At 49.4% G+C, this 23019-nt stretch overlaps 1 long non-coding RNA gene across 1 annotated transcript; it reads right to left on the reverse strand.

Annotated features, from left to right (window-relative positions):
* Positions 1-660: 660 nt before the first annotated feature.
* Positions 661-11885, reverse strand: LOC120511355. Its single transcript, XR_005629702.1, has 3 exons — positions 11824-11885; positions 11690-11718; positions 661-943 (listed from the first exon to the last, which is right to left on the reverse strand). It is a non-coding gene; the product is annotated as an uncharacterized LOC120511355 (long non-coding RNA).
* Between the last annotated feature and the right edge of the window lie 11134 nt (positions 11886-23019).

Raw genomic sequence — 23019 nt, forward strand, 5'->3', positions numbered from 1 at the left:
CCAGGAGGGGACACAGCAGGGCAGGGACAGCTCAGTGACACCACTCCATCCCTTCAGTAGGTCACAGCCTCGCCTAAAAGCACTTTTTGGCCCACATCCCACCTCCCCTGGGCAGGGCAGCTGATCCAGCACAGGCAGCTCTGCTGATGCTGGAGCAGGTAAAGCCCAGTGGGGCATCCAGGGCTGGCAGAAAGTAACTCCATCTGACTGCTGAGCAGCTCTGCTCCCCCTGCCTCACTCTTCTTGTCCTTAAATGCCTCCCTCTCTCCTCTCCCACACAGAGAGCATTTCCAGGAGAACTGAGCTCCTGTGGTGTCTCCTTGCAGCTTCCAGAGCAGCTTGGAATTTCAACACATCCCTCAGAGAACCAGAAGGAAAAGTCACCAGGAGTGGACTTCCCTCGCTTTTTTAACTAATAATTGCTTGTTTTTTTAGTTTTCAAAGCCAAGGCCTTACCACTAAAAAAAAAAAAAAAAAGGGGAAAAAAGAAACAATGTTGTTCTAAGTGAAAATTGCTGTAGCAATGCTTTATGAGAAAGTGCATGGCCCCTCAAATAAAAAAAAAAAAAAAAAGGCGGAGAAAGCATCAAAGTTTCCATCAGATGAGTCCTGAAACCTCAGAATTTTATTATAAATAAAAAGAAATCATTTCTCCTTTATTGAATGTGCAGATTTAAGAGACTGAATAAACATTTTGGCTTTTAATAAAACATCCCTTTTCTAGTCTTATGGTAGCACAGAGAATTTGAAATCATAGACAAATTCAAAGCAGGCAACTTCAAGGTTGGATCAGGTCACCGAGAGCCTTGTCCGTCTGTGTTCTGAAACCCTCCTGGAATGTTCATCCCTCATATTCATGGACAACCTGTTCTGGTGCCTCACAACTCCAGGAGCTCAACAGCTTCACCCAAGGCTCTATAAAAGGTTCAGAACCTGCAGGGAACTAAACGAAAATGGCAGAATAAATTGCTTTACACAACCCGTATGATTAAGGGAGCCTTCATGAGAATGCAGATGAAAAGAGACGTGGCAAACCAGGTCAGGCTGGTCTGCCTCCCTCTGCTTGTGGTCTGTCAGGAAGAACTCCAAAGGGATAAATATCTGGTTGCCTCACCAGTTAAAGTGCTTTGACAGTTGGTTCTCCTTCGGTGTTTCATTTTCTTCTCAGCCCATCCCAACCACAGCTGGTTTAAATGGACACATCTCCATGAGAGCCTTCTGGAATCCCTCAAGTGCTTTCTCACTTTGCAAGAAGCACAGGGAATACAATGAGGGCCCAGCTTTGCTCTGAGAGGTCCCTGCCTGCCCAGCCTCCACCACAGGGACTCTGCAGAGGCTCCTGCCCAAAGGGATCTGCTGGGAATCTCTGCTGCTGTCTTGGTTTGAAAAGAGAGGTGTCTGCTAAGGAAGGCAGGAGCCTCCCCTGAAATGGAAAATGCAAACAACACCTTCATCTGAATTATAATTTTGAAATTAAGGGCATCTCAGGCAAACATATAGGAACAGGAATAACAGTTCTTTACTAGGAATGACTGGACAAGAGCTCTGAACTGGAAACAAGGTGGGGGTCAGGCACAGGGTGGACTCAGTGGTCTGGGAGTTCTTTTCCAGAATGATTCTGGGATTCTGGGATTTTGAGCCAGCTCTGGTGCAGCTGTATCCTGCTTTTGGGCTGTTGGGAAAGAGCTGGGAGGGCCCTTGCTGGAGCTACCTGCTGTGCTCCCAGCCTGGCCTGACCACAGCTAAGCCTGGGCTTGGCCTTGCTGATCCCATCCTGGCTTCCCAGCTGGATCCAGGATCTGTCACCATGAGCCCAAGACTGGCTGAGCCCAGCGTGGCTGCTGGACCCTCTGCTCTCAGCGGGCCCTGCGGGTGCAGCAGGACATCACTCCTGCCTCACTGCTCCCACTCCTGCCTCGTGTGCCCCTTGGAACAGCCCCCTGCTTCTCCTGCCAATTTATATCCGACTGAACTTGTTGGAAAACACAGTGCAGCAAGGCAGGGAGACGTGGGAGAGCATCTTCCTTCCTCTTGTTATAAAACACAGCTGAGTTGTTTCTGCGTCTGCAGAGCTTGTTGCTGATATTTTCCTTCCTGTGCTTTTCCCTTAGGCACCTCTGCCCACCAAAAGAAAGAATTCCCACCATTTGATTGGAAAGGAGCCAGCTGCTGGGTGAGTCATTCCTGTGGGTTCACACTTAGGGCTGTCTGTCACTCTGCTGTTGGCCTTCTCAGTCGGTAATTGGGATGTGCTGTTCCCAGTGCCAGGCAATCCTGGGAAAGGCCAGTTCCTCTGGGAGCTGGGACACCACACAGCTCTCCATCCTCGGGACACTCAGCCCTCATCCCAACCTCTGTGCTGCTGCAGATAGGGAGCCTGAATGGATGCTTTGTGCAAATAGAACATTAATTTTCCTGACAGTGTAATAATAAAGCCACTAAATCAGTAGCGGGGTTTTTTGCGTTACACACACTATTTAAATGACTTGTCATCCCTACAAATTGTGCACTGGATAAATGACTGCTCCAATGTTTACACATGTGACTTGCAATTGAGACTTTCTAGCCATGAAGTGGCATTAGTGAAGAAAAATGTGCTGGGCAGTGATAGTCCTCGAATAATTCACTCTTCCTGAACAGGAACTGTCTCTCCTGAAGTGCTTTAATGCTGAGATCAAAACATGACCTCCTGAGCCACTGTTTAATCTACATCAAAAAGTGAAAATTAGGGGATATTCTCCAGGATCCTGTTTCTTGCAGGTGCTCACAAAGGTCAGAGCACGCAGCCATGAGATGTGAGCTCCCTCTCTGCTCACCACCAAGAGCTAACCAAGATATTCTCCAGGATCCTGTTTCTTGTGGGTGCAGGTGCTCACAAAGCTCAGAGCACGCAGCCATGAGATGTGAGCTCCCTCTCTGCTCACCACCAAGAGCTAACCACAACCCGGGATTGCTCCGAGCAAGGTTCAGCCTCTGCTTCAGTGTGGATGGCATGGACAGGCTTGCCAAAAGCAGGATGTTCCAGGGAGAGGAGTTCTGCTATTAGAAGCTGCTCTCCAGGCTCCTGAAGCTGTTCTGACCTGGGGCTGGTGTGTGCTTTGCTCCAGAGCGTGTCCCTGGGAAGGTCCTGCCCTGTGCAGGCTCAGCAGGGAGCACAGGCAGCACCTTCCATGCTGTGCTGTGGTCCTTGGGCACAGCCCAGAGTGCAAGGCAAGGACTCCCGAGTCACAGGGTCAGTGAAGCTGGAAAAGACCTTTGAGATCATTGAGTGATCCAACACTGCCTTGTCAACCAGACCATGGCACGTCCAGTCTTCCCTTCAAAACCTCCAGCCACAGTGAAACCACAGCATCCTGCAGGAGCAGCTCAGGGCAGGCTGGCAGAACACACACACACGAGGACTTACCCCACACCTTTTGCCAAGGTCAGACTGGATTCTTTCATTTTATCTCCCTGTGGCCAAGTCTAAATTGTGAGCTGGTCTCCCTTGCACTGGAGGATCCCCAGGCATGATTTGGACACAGCAAACCAGCCAGTTTTGGGGGCTGATCCCACCCCATCCACAAGGAACTGCTGGTTTTCATAGGAACAGGTCCTTGTGGAGGACTGAAAAGAAAAATTCCCATTTCTCCTTGCCTGCTGGAGCAGCAGCTCAGCTGAGTGACAGGGAATTGTGGATGGACTGACATTTATATCTCCTAAACTCTGCAGCACTCACACAAAAGATCACACCCTGAGATCTCTCCTGGTGCATGGGGAGGGCATTGGATGAAAGATTTACAGGGACAACACAAAGTTCTTTTCTGTTGAGTGGCTTTTCTGTCTATTTAGTGTTGGAGTCAAGTATTCCAGGAGGAGGTTTGAGCCTGAAAAAGAGCTGTTTCTTTCAAGCCTCCCATCTTAAGCCATAAGAGAGCAGCAAATGCAGTGAAAAGAGTGCCCTGTCCCAGGAGCACGTGTCTGGTGACAAGGGCTGGAGTTCAAGTGGTTTTGGCAGGAAAGGACCGTGACCTGCAGCTGGCAGGTCCCTCTCACATCCTGCACAATCACTGTGATTTCCAGATCCTCTTGTGAATAACAGCAATTGCTCAGTTTGAAGCACTTAGAGCTGTCATGGGGCTGGAAGGAATCACTTCTGGGATCAGAAGCTGCCTGCAAAACCTTTGCTGGCTCTGCTGAAAGGAGATTCAGAGTGTGGGGCTGGGCAGGCTGGGGGAAGCAAGTCTGCTCTGGAAATTCCTGAAATTCAAGGCTTTGCTCCAAGGACATGTCAGGACGGGGACTAAGGTGGGCAGATCTGTGTGCCCAGGGCCAGGTGAGGCAGGAGGAACCTCCTCTTTTGCCCTTTCCTCACTGGAAGCAACCTGCTGCCCTTGGGACAGCCCCATGGTGTGAAGTCCCCTTGAGCTTTCTGCTTTGCTCTGCATATAAAAAAACAACCTAAACACATCAAGATCAGTAAAGAAAAAAATCAAGTCCCAGATAAGAAAGGTGAAGAGATTCCTTAATCTTAAAACAGAAATCCTCTTGTAAAACTGTAGAGAGACTCTTTTTCCCTATAACACATGAAAGTATAGGGAAATGAAAGTGTTGAAATTGTAAGTATTGAGCAAACACTTCTGGGCCACGCTTCTCTGTGTGTGGCCATGGAACAGTCACTGTCCTTCCCTGCACCTTCAGATGCCCTTTCCCATCCCAGCCTGTGCAGTATTCACTCATGGACAAGGAGTGCCTCAGATTTACAGCCCCGTGGGGAACAGTCTTAGCAGGTCCAGTCCTTGACTGAGCCCAGGCAAATCATCCCTGTGGGAACCACTTCAGCACGCTTCTCCTTGCCACTTGAGAAATTCCTTTGGCAAATGAAGAAATCCTTACTCAGTTGCCCCTTAGGAGGGGGAGGCAGCCATGAAAGTGAGTAATGCTGTGACTTCACCCAGGCCCTGCCCCTCAGACCCTGCTGTTTTGTTGCCTGCTCAAACCTTGTCTCTATATTAAGCTGCACACCTTTGATTCCCCAGCCTGCCTGGGAAGCTTCCAAGGCTTCTTGCTTCGAGGCTCGTGCTGTGGCACTGTTCCTATTACCAGCCAGAAAAGTTTGGGAGTTCAGAACAAGGTAAAGTTACACAACCTCGATTAAAATAACACCACAGCAAAGAGCTCTGCTCTCCCCATCTCAGTAACAACCACTCTGTTCTCCTCCAAGGGAAAGGCTTGCTGAAGTCTGCTGCCTGCACGAGCCTGAGCCCCTGGTGTTAATCCCCAGCCCTCTCCAGCCCCGGATTTCAGCTCCTTGCCATGCCTGGCAGCTCAGTCACGCAGCAATGATTTTTCAGCACCATTCACCCACTGTGCTCAAGTTCCCTGGAAAGGTCTGACTGACTGGGAGATGAGCCTTTACTCCTTTACATGACTGTGTCCCCTCCAGAACGGGCTGTGGGGTGGTGGCAGGGACAAACCCTGCACTGGGGTGGCCGTGCAGCACAACAGGCACAGGCTGGCTCCGAGGGGGGCACTCTGCTCCCAGCAAACCACAAGGAAGCTCCTTCAGTGCCAAAACACCACAGTTAAAAGAAGCAGATTTATCCCATTGCTGTGCCACAAAACCAATGCTGCCTCTGCACCGACCAGCCAGGAGCAGCCTCTGTGCTGAACAAGAGATCACAGAATGTCCTGAGCTGGGAGGGACCCCCAGGATCACCAGCCCAGCCCCAGCCCTGCCCAGACCCCACAACAACCCCACCCTGGGCACCCCTGGCAGCGCTGTCCCAACGCTCCTGGAGCTCTGGCAGCCTCGGGGCCGTGCCCATTCCCTGGGGAGCCTGGGCAGTGCCAGCCCCTCTGGGGAAGAACCTTTCCCTGAGCTCCAGCCTGACCCTCCCTGGCACAGCTCCAGCTGTTTCTATCCCTTTGACTGCCTCATTTTATTATTTTTTTTTCTCCTTGTTTTTCCTCTCTTGCGTGCAGCTGCTTCCCTTGAACAAACCCTGCACATCCCGTGCCTTCCAAAGCCCCATCTCAGCGCTGGGTGGGACTCCTGAGCCCTCGCTCTGTGCCAGCTGCTCGCTGAGCACACACCAGCACATTCCCGGGCTGCTGCTGACCGAGCATCGGGTTACAGGCATTTGCAAAGGGCCGCTGGCACCTCAGCTGTCGCCGGCTTAAAATAAGCAGAGTTGCTGGGTCTGGTGGCTCTGCAGCTCGTTGTGACAGTGCTGTGTTAAACACAAGGTCCCAACAAGGTTTTGATTCTGCTCTCAGCAAGATGCTGCAGAAGAGCTAAGCTCAGACATCATTTAATCACAGCTTTATAGACCTCTTAAAGCACCATGAAAGAAATATGTTCCTCAGCCCAGGCAGTGCGTTTTATTATGCTCATCCAACAGCATAACCTTAGTTTAACTCCAGGTTAATGAAACTTAGGGTAGCACTGAAAGAATAAAAAGTGCCAGGGAGCAACATGAATCCTAAATCTACATTTTTCAGTGGTACAACCTTAGATTTGACCTCGGGAGCAGACTTGCAAAAGTGAAAGGCATCTGAATTAAAGTTTTACTGGAGACTCCAAAATCAGGCTAAATGCTGTGGGGGTTCTTGGGCATGGACTTGTCTTTGAATCTGTGATGAAGGGTTCCCAATGAGGCTTGTGTTTCCTCTCTTTCCATCCCAGTGGTGGGCAACAACTGCCTGCCAGGCTTGGAGCAGCTTTCTAGGGCACCACTTCAAATAAATACACTCACTCCTTCCCCATTAAAATATGCTGGAGAGCCTTTCCATGAGAAATGCTTCCATGGGCACTTTTTAAACGAGCAAAGCTCATGGGAGCCATAAATTGCTGCAGCAGTGCAGTAAGGGCTGGGAGAAACCTGCCTGCTCTTGCCTGGCCAGGGGTGATCTGAGGGCTTTTGGGGTGATCTAAAGGTGTGAAAGCACACGGCTTCACATCCTCCCCGAGGCTCTCTCAGCAGCTCTCCCTGCCCCTGCTCAGGAGCAGCACCTGTGCCAGAATTCCCAGGGCTGCTGAGCTCCCAGCAGAGCAGAGGCACACAGCACAGGGAAAGCTCCTTGTCCTCATGCTGTGTCCTGAGGCACGGGGTGTCCCCAGGGTGTCCCCAGGGTGTCCCCAGGGTGTCCCCAGGGTGTCTCTCCTCCGGCAGGTTCTGGGTCAGGAGGGACCTCAACCAGCCCAAGGACAGGGATGCCACCCGCTGGGTCAGGAGGCTGCAGTGCCCATCCAACCAGTGCCAGGGCTCAGTTGAGGTTGGTTTAAGGTCAACCTGGTCATTCTGTGGTTCTGTGAACCTGGCCTCCCTAATTTCTGCCCACCCCCTGTAAATTCTCACACCTCTCCATCCCAGCCCTTCCTTCTCCCTCCCCTCAGAGATTCCAAGCTCCAGAGCCCGGAGCTACCCCTTGCTCCAGTCCCACATAATCCTTTCCTTGGCTACTGAGGAGCCCCAAATTTGTTATCCAGATCTCCTCAGATCCATCCCAGAGTTCCCAAATCTGTACCTGACCCAGTGGAGCCCCAGCCCAGCGTGGGGCAGAGCCCCAGCCCAGCTCCACAGCTGCCCTGTCCCCTGGGAGCAGCACTGAGGGGTTTGCTGGCCTTGAGTGACAAGGGGACTTGGGTTGTGACCCACTTGGCGTGTGAGGATGTCCCCAGCCCTGAGCTCGCTGGGAATGAGGGGAATTGGCTGACATTTCCATGCAGGAATGCACAGCACATCCCTGGGTTCAGAGGCACTCAGGCTGTGCAGGAGGCGAGGGAAGAGGTTGCATTGTGGATTCCTGCAGGAGATGCAGAGTGAGGAGAGACAGGAGCTCCTGCCCTCCCAGATCCTGCAGGCAGAGCTGCAAACAGCCCCACCTTGGAAAACTGCCATGGAGCAGGAGAGGAACCAGCCCTGACATGAGAGATGCTGTGCTGGCTCTGCCTAAGGAGGCAAAAGCCTTTTGCAGAGCAGGGAATGCCTGCAGGAATCCTGCTTTGTGCTGAAGTCATACTGATCTGCCTGGAGAGGAACAGGCTCTGGGGGACTTCACTGAGGCCTTCCAGTCCCTGCAGGGACTTATAAAAGAGGGAGAGCCCTTTTGTGCATGGGCTGGTAGGGGTGGGACAAGGGGGAGCTGAAAGAGGAGAGATTCAGCTTGGACTGAAGATTAGGAAGGAATTCCTCCCTGAGAGGGTGCTGAGGCCCTGGCACAGGGTGCCCAGAGCAGCTGGGGCTGCCCCTGGATCCCTGGCAGTGCCCAAGGCCAGGCTGGATGGAGCTTGGAGCAGCCTGGGACATTGGAAGATGTCCCTCCCATGGCAGGGGGTGGAATGAGATGACTTTGAAGGTCCATCCAACCCAAACCATGCTGGAATTCAGTGATTCCACAATAATATCCCTGTTATTTCACCACCAGTGCAACTCCTGCATTCGGGCTAACCCAGCCTATCTTTGGGTGGTTTTATTTTTGCAGTGGATAAATATGAGCCATCCAAGCCCTTCTGTTCTGCATTCCCACCCATGAGCAGCAGAGAATTTGGAAGGATGGTGGTTGCCACAGCTGAGTTCCTGTATCTGCAGGGTGCTTACGGGTTCTGTTTGCCTTGAACCTCCAGGATGCCAATCCAAATCAGGGCTCTGCTCTGCTCCCAGCCACGAACAAACCCTGTCATGCAGAGTTTGCAGCCAATAAAGAAGAGGCAGTACATTTCCCATGTTATAGACTAGAAACACAGACCTAAGGAGCCTATTTAAAGTATATTTAAACTCCAGAAAAAATTCCCCTTGACCTCCCCAGGTTTTGGATCCCACTCAGGGAAATTAATCAAGTTGCCAAAATTCACACAGTCAGTTTGTAGAAGAGCCAGAACCCAAAGCTGGATTTGCCAAGGCCCAGCACTCATGCTCCAGCCAGCCCGATGCTGGAGGTGCTGGAATGGCAACAACAATCTGCTCGAGTGTGAAATCCTCGCTGCCAGCCTGGCAGTGCTCTCAGCTCCCTGACCTGCTCCATTGCTCACATCCAAGATGTTCCTTGAGCAGGCAGGGATTACAGAGCAGAGCTAGCACGGCCAGTTCCGTGGTAATTCACTGGCCTCAGGGAAAAGGGAAAGGGGCTCTTCTTCAGTGTCCTAGGTTAGAAATGGGGCTGTGTGCATTCTGTCCCCATCTGTCAGAGCTGGGCAGTTCTCTGCTGTTCATGGGGCAGTTTCCTTCATCTCTCCCACAGCCAATCCTCCCTCCAGCAGATCTCTGCTGTCCATGGCCAGGGAGTGTCCCTGCAGGGCTGATCAAATTCCAGCATCCCATGGGGAGATGCTGTGCCCAGGGCAGGAGCCAACTCTCTTTTCAAACCAAGACATTCAGGGATTGAGATTCCTTGGTGTCCCCAGGGTGCCTCATGGTGCCCAAGGAGGCAGCTTTCCAGGCACCAGATTTCCAGGCTGTGATCTCTGTGATGGATTTGCCTCCCTGCAGGATGCATCCAGGGATGTTTGCTTTGCTGCAAGCCAAGCACAAGTCGTGAGGGTCAGCAGACACTGCCTGCTCCAGGGACCCTCTCCCTCAGTGTGAGGGGATGAGGTGGTGCACACTGCCCAGACCATGTATTCCTTTCACTCCACCAATTTAATCCTGGGGTTCCCCCCCTCTTTCACCCACAAGTGAGTTTGGAATTGTTTTATTTGTTTGTTAAGCTGCACATTGCAGCTAAGGGGCTTTCCCTAAAGAAAAATAGTTACTGCCTTGGACAATGGATTATTTGGAATCACTTCATCTATCAATAAAGTGCAGCCTTCTCTGCAGGGAAATGCAGCAGCAATTTAACAGCAGGGGCCAGGAATGGAGACAACTGCAAAGAATGAAACTGCACCAAGGAAAACTGCAAAGGAAGCTGAATGTACCTAGGCACAAACAGACATCTGATTTTGGCTAAGGTCTAACAGGCAATTGTTAGAAAAGCCTCACTAAAGCTCTTCTGACTAAGTGCCCTTTAGTTTTGGATCTGATAAAAGCATCTTCTGGAGAGAAGGTGAATCTATTTGAAGCAACCAATTTGAAAATCAAGTATTCTGAGGGGATTTATTTAAAGATCTTGCCACTGTTCTGAGTTCTGAAGCTCTATTTTTATGCCTTTGTTTTCATTTGAAAGAGAACACATTATTCCAACTGCCCTATGACTAGCAAAGATGATTATGAACAAGAAAAGAAATGTGCATTTCCTTCTTCTCCTAGCCAAGGAATTTGCATGTTAAAATAATGGATGTGAATTTAACAAAGCAGAAAGCCCAGACATCTGTGGTGGCACCATCCCCCAGCACTTTGTGTGGGGTTGGAGGAGACCAACAGGAGCCCTGAGAAAGGGCACAGATTTGGGGAGAGTGTGTTGAGATTGGAAGCAAGCAAAGGTCCAGCATCCCAGCCCTGCTGCATCATGGTGATGCCTCGGGTTTTAGCTTTTTTTTTTTTTTTTTTTTTTAACTCTGTCCAGCCTCTGCTCTAGGTCAGCCTGCACAAAGCATCCATGGCAGTGCCTCAGTGCTGTTTTTATGAAGATCTGGGACACACTGTGGATTTCCTGCACTGCTCAGAGGGCTCTCAGTGCTTTGGTTTGCTTGGGGCTGCCCGGGGGAGATTCCTCTTTAACAGACAGCTTTAAAATCAGTCATTTGATGGTACAGAGGTGTTACAGCCCAACGGTGTATTACAAGATGTCCTTGAAGATTTCATCCCTCGGCTGTGTGGCCCAGAGGAGCCTGGTGGGTGTGAGGAGCAGGAGGTGTCACTGAGCAGTGCAGGGCTCCTCAGCCCTGCCAGGACCTGCCTGCTGCCCACCCGTGCCCACAACAGCTCACACCAGCCTGGCAGAAATTCACACAGCACTGATGTAAAGACTTTTTTTTTTCCCCCTCCTCCTACACAGAGAAAGAACAAACCCATGAATTTACTGCAGGAAAGGAATGAGCAGCAGGTTAATCAGAGTCCCGAGGGAGCAATGAAATGGAGAGCAAATACTTGTCTTTGCTGTTTTCCAACACTGGAACAAGTTACAAAAACCCCAGTGAAATACTGAGTGCTGAACTCAGGAGGAGAATATCCTGTCCCAAATTACAGCAGCTCTGTGGGAGTCTCAAACTCAGGATGTCCAAGGATTTGAACTCAAAACAAGACTTAATACTTTAATGAAATATAAATTCAGCTCTACAGAGAATTTTAAAAGAATATTAAATCTTGTTTACAAGATGCAAACAGACCTCAGCCAGTAAAATGGAAGGTTGAGAACTCCGTGAATTTGGTCAAACTTTCTTCACTTGCATAAGAAAAACAACAAAATGGAGGGAACTCAGGAGTTTTTTTACCATTTCTGGCAAAACCAGGGAAGAGGTGGATGAGGTGATAAAACATGAAACTGCTGAGCAGAGTCAATTTTGAACCATGGTGCAGCACCACAGTGGTGTGACTGCTTGATATCATCACAAGATGTCATTAAAGGTTGTTAGATTTGTTTCACAGGGAGTCAATTATTCTAATAAAGCATCTCACTGAAGAATTGAGAATATCTCAATGAGGAATCAATAGCCAGTAATGTGTGTCAGTGTGAGCTTGTCACCAACAGATTCAAGCAAAGAAGGAAGGTTAATATTTGGGAAGAAATAATATTCTCGCCAAACATGCAGCACTAGAGTAATCAAACCTACCTGCACCTCCACTGCACCAGCAACTGGTCCTGTAAGAAAAAGCAAAGAGGGGTGGATGGGTTAATGATGCATTTCAAGTTTTTCTAGATTAAACATTTTGATTTTCTCTAAAGTGGATCAAAAAGCATTCTTACATTTGACAGTCGGAGTCAGGATAAAAGCTCTGTATCTGCTCCAGTTTGAGATGTGTGCTGTCAGTGAGGGAAGGGAGGGACACATCCTGTTTGTCTCCTGATAAATACTCCAGCTGTGGGCCACGGAGTGAAAACACCAGGATCTCCACAGAAACAGGGATAAAGGAGTGGCTGGGGAGGGTTCTCAGAAGAGCTGAACACTTAGAATCAGTGGATCATTGAATGGATTGGGTTGGAAAGGATTTTAAAGCTCATCCCATTCCACCTCCCACTATCCCAGGTTGCTCCAAGCCCTACCCAACCTGGCCTGGCTCTTATTCCCAGTGTTTCCTTGGAGAGAGGATCATCTCTGGGCAGTGCTTGTAGGCACACAGAGAACAGCTGGGTAGGTTTTTATTTACAGAAATGCTTGAAAAAAGCGGAATTCCCCATCCTACTTCACACCTCCCTCCAGCCTTGCTTGTGCCTTCCACAGGAATTCTGCAAGCACAGAGTATCTGTCCCTCCCAGCCAAGACATCTGTTTTGGTTTGAAAAATGCAATAGTACAAAAAAGAAAACAAACCACATACAGAGTCAGAAGAGGCGCTATCCCCTGTGGGTCAGGGGGGTGGCACAGTCCCATCCCATGGGGGCTCAGCCCTCCTGCAGTGCCAGCTGTGCTTCTGCTGGAGCAGGGATCCTGCACAAGGCTGCAGTTTTCCTCTGCAGCTCCAGGGCTGCTGGAGATGGGCCTGCTCTTCCTCTGGCAATGCAGGGCAGGAGAAAGCTGCTCCTCTGGGAATGCAGGGGGCAAAGGCTGCTGTGCTGTTCCAGGCTCAGATTGGATCCAGGTAGGAATGCTTGGCTCCTGCCCTGGGCACAGCATCTCCCCATGGGATGCTGGAATTTGATCAGCCCTGCAGGGACACTCCCTGGCCATGGACAGCAGAGATCTGCTGGAGGGAGGATTGGCTGTGGGAGATCCAATCCATTCAGATCCCAGCTGGATCTGATGTCCCAGCAGAAACCAGAGCTCCAGGCAGAAATGGCCTTGGGATGGTGAAAGAACTCCATCTACACAAAATCCAGGAAGGAAAATGTATTTCCAGAGGAGCAAGGAACCCTCTCAGGGAAGAAGAAACAGGGAGGCATTTAATAAATTGCATCAATCAGGTGCAGAGCAGGAAGGAGCCAGAGCAGAATGTCAGAGCAAGAGGAGCAGCAGAGGCAGCTCTGGGGACTCAGAGATCCTCCTCCCTCCTGGAGCAGCTCAGACCCCTCAGGGATGAATTCCTGAGCCCCCCAGACACTCCTGCCCTGCCCCTTCAGCCACAGCTCCTCAGGGCTGGGACAAGGCAGCAAAATCCAGTGGCTCCAGGAATCTGCCATGTCCTTGGACACGCAGAGGTCTCATCTCATTTCATGCATGCAAGTGTCACCCTGGCTCAAAACAGGGGCAGGATCCAGGGAACAATAAAACACCTGGAAAATGCTCATAAAGGTGAACCAGAAAGAACTGGATTAGTGCTCAAAAAGAGACATAAGCAACGTAACTGGAAATATTTTTGTCTAAAGCAATGAATGTGGCAGTGCTTTAGGAAAATTGAGGGGTTCTGCTGATTAATATCCAGAAAAGAGAACAGTCCAGGAGGACACAGGTGGGGATTCTAAAGGATGAACAAGGAATTCCGTGTCTCTGTCTCCACTCCTTGTCCCAGGTGAGTTCAAGCACAATCAAGGCTCAGCAAGACAGGAGAAATCTGAGGATTTGAAAGCATTTACATTAATATAGAGCACTTAGAGGTATCAATTACACCAACAGAAATGGGTTCTTTGTTCATCAGGCCTGAAACTGAATGTTAATTGTTAAAGATAGGGAAGATACAACATGTGGGTGAGCCCTTCCATTAAGTGCTCCTACTTTGCTCAGAAGAAGCAGCTATTTTAGTTTTAAATCACAACATAAACCTAAGCAAGAAGGGCCTGATCCAGCCTGACAGATCTTATGTTCCTCCATTGCTTGTATTAATTTGAAGGCCACCTTTCAAAGTTGTCTCCTTATCTCAGGATTAATCCTTTAGGTACAACCACTAAGCAAATTATTTATGGCCAGCCCTCTGTGAGAGGGTCAGCCCTTCAGATCTGCTCAGTGGCACTGTGCTCTGTGCCCTTCTGTCAGAGAACACCTGATTTCAGAATTGCATTGTTTGATTTGAAGGAAAGGGAAATCCAAAATGGGGAGTACAGAGAGCTTGGTGAGTGCTGCTCTGCTTGCCTTTATTTTTCCCCCTTCCCAAGCATTTACCATTCTGTGGTGCCTGGTGAGTTGTTTGGGAGTGGGCTGGATTGCAGTGCCAGCCCAGAGGGGGTCTGGCAGAGCAGAGGGGTGCTGCTCAGCCCTGCAGAGCTCCTGTGCTTTGTGTGCACAGCCAGGCAGCCCCTGCTCATGGCCACGGCAGGGCAACAACACCCGGGCACCTCCCCAGGCCCTCAGAGCCTCCTCAGGGCTGCAGAGGAGCCAGAAGGGTCCTGGGAGAGGAGCAGTGCCCCAAGGAGCCAGGGCAGAGGGGGAACACGTCCTGAAGCACGGACAGAGGAGTCTTCAGCTAATTAAAGTTGAAGAGTGGAATGTTTATTACAGCACTGGGTACAAGCAGAATAATTTCCAAAGGCATGTGCAAAGAGAGAGAAAAGAGAGAGAGAAAAATGAAGGAAGGAAGGAAGGAAGGAAGGAAGGAAGGAAGGAAGGAAGGAAGGAAGGAAGGAAGGAAGGAAGGAAGCTCCAGCTCTCTATTTATCTAAAAAGTCTTACATATTCATATAATTCCCAAAACACCTGATACAAATTCATTACCTAACCCTGCCCACACCATTTCATATTAAAATGTATTTAAATGAGCCCAAAGTTCTTTCACACTTGTGCAGTCCTTCACCTCAAATGGGTCATTGGTGGGTCTGAAATGGGTTGGTGGGTCTGAAATGGGTCTTTGGTCTCCTGAGGTCACAGTGAGCCTTTACCTTTGCCTTGTTGGTGGCTTTGGACCCCTTGGCTGTAGCTCAAGGTTCAGGGCCCCGGTGCAGCCACGGGCCTGTTCTTTTTCACAATCAGATCCACATCCCATCCTGCTTCTTTAAACACAGTGAAGACAAATACCTGATTTATATCTTAACTATTCCATCTGCTAATAATTATCTATCCCTTATTATCTCTGCTCTTCTTGCTATACTCTTAATTGTTTCTATTCCCCCTAACTGAATCTGGCTGGACTTTTAACTCTTTCAGTTTCTTTAAACCCTTGATTCAGTTCAAGGGAGATGCCAAAATTATCTCAGTGTGGGAAATAGATTTGTAAAGAGTTTTCAGGGCTTGACAAAAAGCTCACACAGTATGTATCTGTATATAAACTTTGAGATAAGAAATACTGATTTAGAAATGCTATAGAATAAGACAGATATTGTTGAGAGAGAAATACAGCTAAAAAAGAGTTCCAAAAGATGGTCTTACAAATAAGACTAGATATTTTAGAAAAATACAACTATGAAAGACGCATTGTAGTAAGACCTGTGAGGGGTAGTTTTGGATGATTAGATGGTAATTTAGATTTAAACCTTCGTACAAGGTTTACAAATTTTAGTTTTAGATTATTAGCTTTAAGGTATCGACAGTATAGTGTGGTAAAAACTGATAAGCTAAAAAGCACTTACAGTGGGTTGTAATTAAGGAATAGTTATTTTCTTGAGGGGTAGTTTGAGATGATTGGCTTTAAGGCATCTACAGTATAGTGTGGTAAAAAACTGATAGGCCAAAAAAGCACTTATAGTGTGTTGTAATTAGGAAATAGTTGGCTTCTGGTTGTGATAGCATGAATTATAACATCTTACTGTCTCACCCTTCTCATGAAACTAAAAATAGAATAAAATTTTTTGAAACACATCTCAGTTACCCCATCTCTAAATAAAAAGAAAAGTATTGTCTGACATCTCTGCACCAACAGAGAACCAGACAAGCCCAGGACATGCCAGAAGCTCCCTAAAATGCCAGGGAATCACAGCTTTATTCCTCTGTTGCATAAATGACATTCAGAGCACGCAGAACTTCTCCAGAGATCAGCGCAAGGGCTTGTCGTGGTGTGACATCTGTCCCATCACATCCCCAGCACGTCACCCAGGAGAGCAGCCGGGGAGGGTGGCTGGGGAAGGGCTCCAGCTCTGCACTTCCTGACCTTTCCTCTGCAGTCTGCTGCCAGGAGAGGAGGGGAAAGTGCCCAGCAGAGCCACAAAAACAGAACCAGGAAAGATCTGTCTCACATTTGCTTCTTTTGAGCAGCCAGAGACAGCTGCAGGCTTTTCCATTCCTAAAAGCACAAGAACTACAACCTAGAGATTTTTTTTTTTCTGGTGATACAACAGAAAGGTTTCTGTTTGCTGTTTCAGCAGCAAATTTGATAGGAAAAAGCCAAACAAATCCTGTTGCCCAAGTTTTCAAGTCGAATCTCCCCATTTTCTAGTAAATCCCAGCTTTATCCTGTCAGGTTGCAACAAATCCCAGAATTATGGACACTGAGGAACACCTCCAAATGCTGCCCCTTCTCCTCAGTCTGACACATCCCCTGTGCTGCTGGATCCAGCACAGACAAGGCAGAGCTTCTTCAGGAGCTCCCATGGGATCACTGAGATCCCTGCTTGGTCTGCTGGGTTGTGAGAGGATAAAACAGTTTTTGGGAGGGTTATCCATATATCCATTTATCCAAATGATAAATGGATATATGGATAATAATATATAAAATTTTGTCTTAATAAAAAATTAAATATTTTATTGGATACTAATGAAATAGTTAATTTAATTTAATTAATTCTAACATAAACTAATTTAATTGAATTAATTTGATTCATAATTAAATTACTTATTGGAGAATAATTTTATTTTATCCAAATAAAAGCCAAGGAGCAGCAAAGCCTGAGTTTGGAAAGCATCACCACCTGCTCTTCCACAGAGGTAAAACAACCAAACACTTTGGTCCCAAGGCCAGCCAGCCACGGTGACTACAGCAGGTTTTTGGTGTTCACCTGCTTGTGAGCACAGCTATTTTTAGCAGGTCATTTATTTGAGATCAGGCTCTGGGAATATCCATTCCCTACTCAGCTGGGCAAATTGGGCTGTGTTTGCTGCTTGCTGAGTTTCTGAACAGAAAACGCTCATCAAGGCTTGGGAAAACATGGGTGAGGCAAAGGGAAGCAGCCCCTGGCTGGAGGGGTGGCACAGAGCTGCCACATCCTCACCTGACACCTCCAGGTGAGTTTGCATGGCCAGGGACAGCTCTTGTGTGTGGGCTGGAGCTGCACACCCTGGGGAGGGATTCAGGCAGCAGCTCCAGCTCCTCACCCAAAATCCACAGCTCATTGAGCCCAGATGCAAATCCTCAGCTGGGGGGAAATGCCAGATTCATAAATATCCAGCCCTGGATGCAGGAGGAGGCTCTGACCCAGCTCTGTGGGGAAAGCATTCCTGCTTTTCCTGATGCTCCCACTGAGCACAAGGCCAGGGGCTGTGCAGTCCTGGCTCTGCACACCCTGCAGCTCCTGCTGCTCCTGCCTCCTGCTCCCAAATCCATCCTCAGCCCCTGCTGGGCTGCCCCCAGGAAGGGACCAGCCACGGGATCCTGGAATCTTGCAGGGCACAGGGACAACTTGCCTGTTCTGTGGGCAGCTCTGACCAGAGCCAGGCTGGGCTCTGCTCTTTGGGCTGGTTTAACACCTGCCAAGCAGATCCCTGGCAGCACCTTTGGTGAGGGGGAACAGCTTGCCTCAGTTTCCCACCTGGATGCCACCAGGAATTACCCTGCCTGTTCTTTTGTTTAGGTTCTGATGGCACCCCAGCCATCCCTCCCTCCCTCCCCAAGCTGCTCTCTGCTGTCTGAATGCCCCCACACATCACCTTGCCCCATCTCCCTGGGTTCCAGTCCATGGGAAGGCAACCTCTCCATCCATCCCTTAATTTCCTCCCTCAAACACATTTTGTCTTCTTCTCCAGGTCCTTCCCATGCCCCCTGAGATTCTCATGAAGGACAATGAGCTCCCACACCTCAGGGATCCATCCCTGCCTCCCAGGGCTCTCGCTCCTCCTCATCCAGCTGCACCAGGGCCATTTTCTGGGAGCTCCCCATCATCCCTGAGCACCAAAATCCCAGGGGACAGCTCAAGGGACTTGCTCCTGCTGAGCTTTCGCTCCCCAGATTCCAGTTTTGCAGCTTATTAGTGTAGTTACTGATAACATTTGGTGCTGTTCTTCTGAATCTTCTGGGAGAAGAAAGAAAGGAACAAAGAGGGAGAAAGAGAGAAAGAGAGGAAGGGAGGAAGAAAGAAGGAAGAGAAAGGCCCAAATCTCAGCCATGGTCTCCTGATTCAATGCTGAAAGCACAGCAGTGTGGATGTAAAACTCAAGCCACACTAATTTTCCATCTTACCCTGCTGGTTCTTCCTCCCCAAAACAACCCAGGTCTGAATTTAGCCACCCTGAGCTGCCTTTGCTGGGCACACACAAGCCCTGAATGCCACTGACACCTCTTGTCTCACTGTTATTTCTGCATTTGCTACATCACAATTAGGGAACAAAACCCTTTTCAAACTCAGCTGGTGGCAGGAGCTGGGAAGAGACAAAACCTCCCTGAGCCTTTCCAAGGCAGAGTCTGCTCCTCAGACACCACAACTCTACCAAACCTCATGCTAAAGCCTCTGGGGTCAGTGACATGTTGAAAACAGGGTCAGCTGCCACAGATGCCAAGTCCTGCCGCTGCCTCCAGACATTTCCCACCCTTACCCCAACAGAAAACATTCAGACAAGCTTTCAAACAGCCTGTTTGAGTGAAACTCAGTGATCCTCCTGGCTTTCAGCACTGCTCACTTTGTTCCTGGCTGTGTGGCACAGCTCAGCACCTTGATACTCACAGAGGAAGAGGCATCATCTGAGCCCAGCAGGCTAAGGGCTAACTGAGGAGAGATTTTATATATATATATATATATTTCTATTTATATGAGCACCCAAGCAAAGAAAAGGATCCCACACAGCATCTGCCTACCCACAGTGTCCAGAAATCATAAAAAATTGGACCAAAAAAAAAGGCATGTAGAACTTAGAAATAACAAATCAAATGCAACCAAGACTACTAAAAAGTTCTTTGCAGGGGAGAGGAAATTAGGAGGAAAAGGTGGAATTCATACTTAACCCATTTCTGCAGGATGGGACATGAAATGAGAAGATCAGGTTCTGTGCAGAGATGAACAGGGCCAGAGAAATTCTTACAAAGATCCCATACCTGTAGCCCAGGTATATTTTGGTCTCTCTTGCTGTGGGAAATGAATTTGTGAAGTTGGACAGAAGGTTCACATAGTATGTATTTGTATGTACACGTTGAGATAAGAAATGTTGATACTAGATACTTTGGAGAAATAGAACTGTGAAAGATGCATTGTAGTGGGACCCATGAGGGGTAGTTTTAGATGAGTGGATTTAAGGCATTTACAGCATGGTGTGGGTAAAGCTGATAGGCCAAGAAATGCTTACACTGTCTTGTAATTAGGGAATAATTGGCTTCTGATTGTGATGGTGTGAATGATAACATCTGTATTGTCTCACCCTTCTCATGAGACTGAAAATGCAATAAAGGTTTTGAAGCCATCTCCCAGTTGCCCCATCTCTGGGTCAGGAAAGAGCCAAATCCAACATCCTGCAGCAGTGGCACGGCTGGGCAGTGTGTGCCAGCACAGAGCCAAGGAAAAGCTTCATCAGAGCCTTCACAGAGCTGTGGCTGGACTGTCCTTGCTCCAGCCCAGAAGGGAAGGCTGGCTGTGTTTCAGGAGCTGTGTTTCAGGAGCTGAGAAATCCCTGGGGAGCCAGCAGTGCCTGGGACAGGCCTTGGAGCCCATGCCCAGAGGGGCTCAGCCTGGCAGCCCCCTCATCCCCTCCGTGCCACAGCCAGCCTGGCTCAGCCCTCAGCAGCCAGGGACAGGAGCAGCCCAGAGCACAGAGAGCAGGGCAGCACAGACAGGGGAGCAGGGCTGGCAGGAGGCACCACAGGGCAGAGCGTGGGCAGGGTTCTGCAGCTGGGCTTGTCTGCCTGGCACGGCCCTGGCACAGCCCTGGCACAGCCCTGGCATGGCCAGGCAGGTCCATGCTGGACCATCCCTGCATCCTCCAACCCCTGCCCTCTGTGGAGGACACTGCAGAAACTTTTAAGAAAACCCAATCCATGGGTGCATCACAGAATTTCAGGATGGTTTTGGAGGGAAGGGATCTTAAAGCTCATCCCATTCCACCCCTGCCATGGGCAGAACACCTTCCACTGTCCCAGGGTGCTTCCAGCCCTGTCCAGCCTGGCCTTGGGCACTGCCAGGGATCCAGGGGCAGCCCCAGCTGCTCTGGGCACCCTGTGCCAGGGCCTGCCCACCCTCACAGGGAGGAATTCCTTCCCAGTATCCCATCCATCCCTGCCCTCTGGCAGGAGGAAGTCATTGCCCCTTGTCCTGTCCCTCCATCCCTTGTCCCCAGTCCCTCTCCAGCTCTCCTGGAGCCCCTTTAGGCCCTGGCAGGGGCTCTGAGCTCTCCTGGAGCCTTTTATTCTCCTGGCTGGACATCCCCAGCTCTCCCAGCCTTTCCTCAGTGGTTCCTGCTCTGGGCACTTGGGTCATGGCAGAGCTGGGGACAGAAACAAACTCCTGCAGGTTGGGAAGGGACCCCAGGAGCACAACTCGAGGACAGCCTTTCCTGATTTTGGCACATGGGAGCATGCTATGAGTCCTTCCCTCAGGCACAGCACAGACAGAGACAGTGGTCCCACAGCCTTTATGGCCCAGAGGAGCACCAATAAATGCAGCAGCTCTTACCAGGGAAAGGTTCATCCCCCAGAGGGGCTGGCACTGCCCAGGCTCCCCAGGGAATGGGCACGGCCCCGAGGCTGCCAGAGCTCCAGGAGCGTTGGGACAGCGCTGCCAGGGGTGCCCAGGGTGGGGCTGTTGGGGGGTCTGTGCAGGGCTGGGTGATCCTGGGGGTCCTTTCCAGCCCAGGACATTCCAGAATTCTCTGACCACCCCGTGCCAATGCTGTCCCACACATCAGCCAAGCCCACAAGTGACACAATGGAGATCCCTGTGCTCTCCCTCCATTCCTGAACCCCTGCACCTACACAACACACTGCAAACCCTTCCCAGCACATGTGGATCTGGTTTGTCCTTACAGACCCAGCAGGAGGTTGGTGCTGAACCAGCAGCTCCTCTTTTATTAAAATCTTTTGATGAGGAAGGTGCTGTTCTGCAGCTGTCAGTCAGGACATCAGGCTCCTTGTTATGGCTTAAAACATGAAATAAAGGAATCCACTGAATTGTCAGGCAGCAGCCTCTCAGCCTGCTTGTTGCAAAAGAGTAAGTTTAAAATAATAATAAGCAATAATAAATCCCTGTCATCTGCGGAGTTCTCTCCCTTATGATAAAAACTTACAGAGAGAAAAGCCTGGCCAGAGACAGCAGGGCCCTACCAGAGCCTCTGGTGCTTTATCACAAAGGGACCTTTCAGCAGCCCTTTATCAGAGGGGCAGAGTGCAGAGAGCCCCCCTGCATCCCTGGGCCTTTGGGGATGTCACTTGAGCCCTTTGGGGATGTCACAGGCTGCGCTGGCTCCGTGGGCTGGCTCCAACCACCCTCCCAAAGCCATGTCAGGTAATTCCAGAGCATGAGCAGCTGCCAGTGGCTGGGGGAGATAAAACTGCTGAAACTCCCAGGAGTGGAGATCAGGCTGCACAAGGTTTACAAATAGCCACACTAATTACCAGCCACTGGGACTGTAAATCAAGTTCACCAGCTCCATATTTCAGCATTTGTACCAATATAGGCCTGGCAAAACCCCCTTTTCTTTGTGTTTATTCTCATTTAATGAGATGGAAGTCCAGCAGCAAGGCCTCAGGGCTTGATCCTATGCTGGACAAAAGAGCCCAGGGTGTTTTGCAGGGTTACTGAACCATCTGTGCTCTGGACATTTATTCATTTAGACCCCAGCCCTCCTTGCTTAGCCTCGAGAGGAATCAAGGTATTGGAGGTGGTGGGAGCAGATCTGAGCTATCACAAGCACTTCAAGGGCTGTGAATTCAGCACATTAGTCAGGAATTCAAACCTCTAAATATCCTCAAATCGTTCAAATTATCAGAATGTTTAGATCAAACATCAAAACAGGCAGTGGAGACAATTTAACTTCTTTTACGCTTCATTTCAAAGCGCTGGGTTTTTGGAACTGATAAAATTTGACCATTAGAAATTTCAGCTTTGTGCAGTACAGCAGCAAAGCATGCCAATTAAAAGATGAAAAAAAAAAAGGGGGGGGTTGTTGTCATTTTTCTGAAGATATCAGAGTGGCAGTTTTCTAAGGAGAAGATGATTTGAAGCAAAAATATTGTCAGAACAGCACCGTGGCCAAGCTTCAGCAGAACAGCCTGTGGCCATGGAAGCAGCAGAGCTCCTGGGCAGCCCTGCTTTGGGAAGTTTGGGCTTTTAGAGAAGTTCAGCTCCAGCCCAAAGCTCTGCAAGGCCAGATCTGACTGACAGATCAGCTTCTCTTTTGAAGTGGATGTCAACATTCCCTGACTCAAAGTAGACATTCACAAACACGAACTTCAAATTCACCATCCAGCCCAAGGAGAAAGGGCTGCAAACAGAGCATGGAGTTACTGCTGTTAATCAGAGTTTGGTGTAAGTGGCATTTTGCACAGGAATGCCCCAGGTCTCCTGCCTTCAGTGGCAGATTCAGCCTTTAATTCAATACTTTATGAGAAAGAAAACCCAGAAAATCAGCAGGACAGGACAGTACTGCACAAGGCCAAGACAAGCCTGAAAACTGGTGAGATTTGGCCACACATCCCAATGGTGCAGGTACAGAGGAAGGCAGTGGCTGAAAAAAGAGGGAAAATACCAGCTTAAAATTGCTGAGATTTGCAGCACCACACCTGCAGCTGAAATAAAAAGAAGCACTGCTTGCTCCTGGAGTCATTTGAAAGTAGGAATCTGTCAGTGCAAGGAAACATCTCTTTCACTGGACTTATCTAGCCCTGATTGGGCTTTAGCAAAAGGGGAAACATTTTCTTCCCCAATTGTACACATGTCCCATGATTTATATTCTTTACAGTGTTTTTATGAGCTTCTTTAGCACATCATCCAGTGTAATAACAGCATGGTA

Source organism: Passer montanus, unplaced genomic scaffold, assembly GCF_014805655.1.
Source record: "Passer montanus isolate IOZ18808 unplaced genomic scaffold, ASM1480565v1 scaffold64, whole genome shotgun sequence".
Classification (NCBI taxonomy): Eukaryota; Metazoa; Chordata; class Aves; order Passeriformes; family Passeridae; genus Passer; species Passer montanus.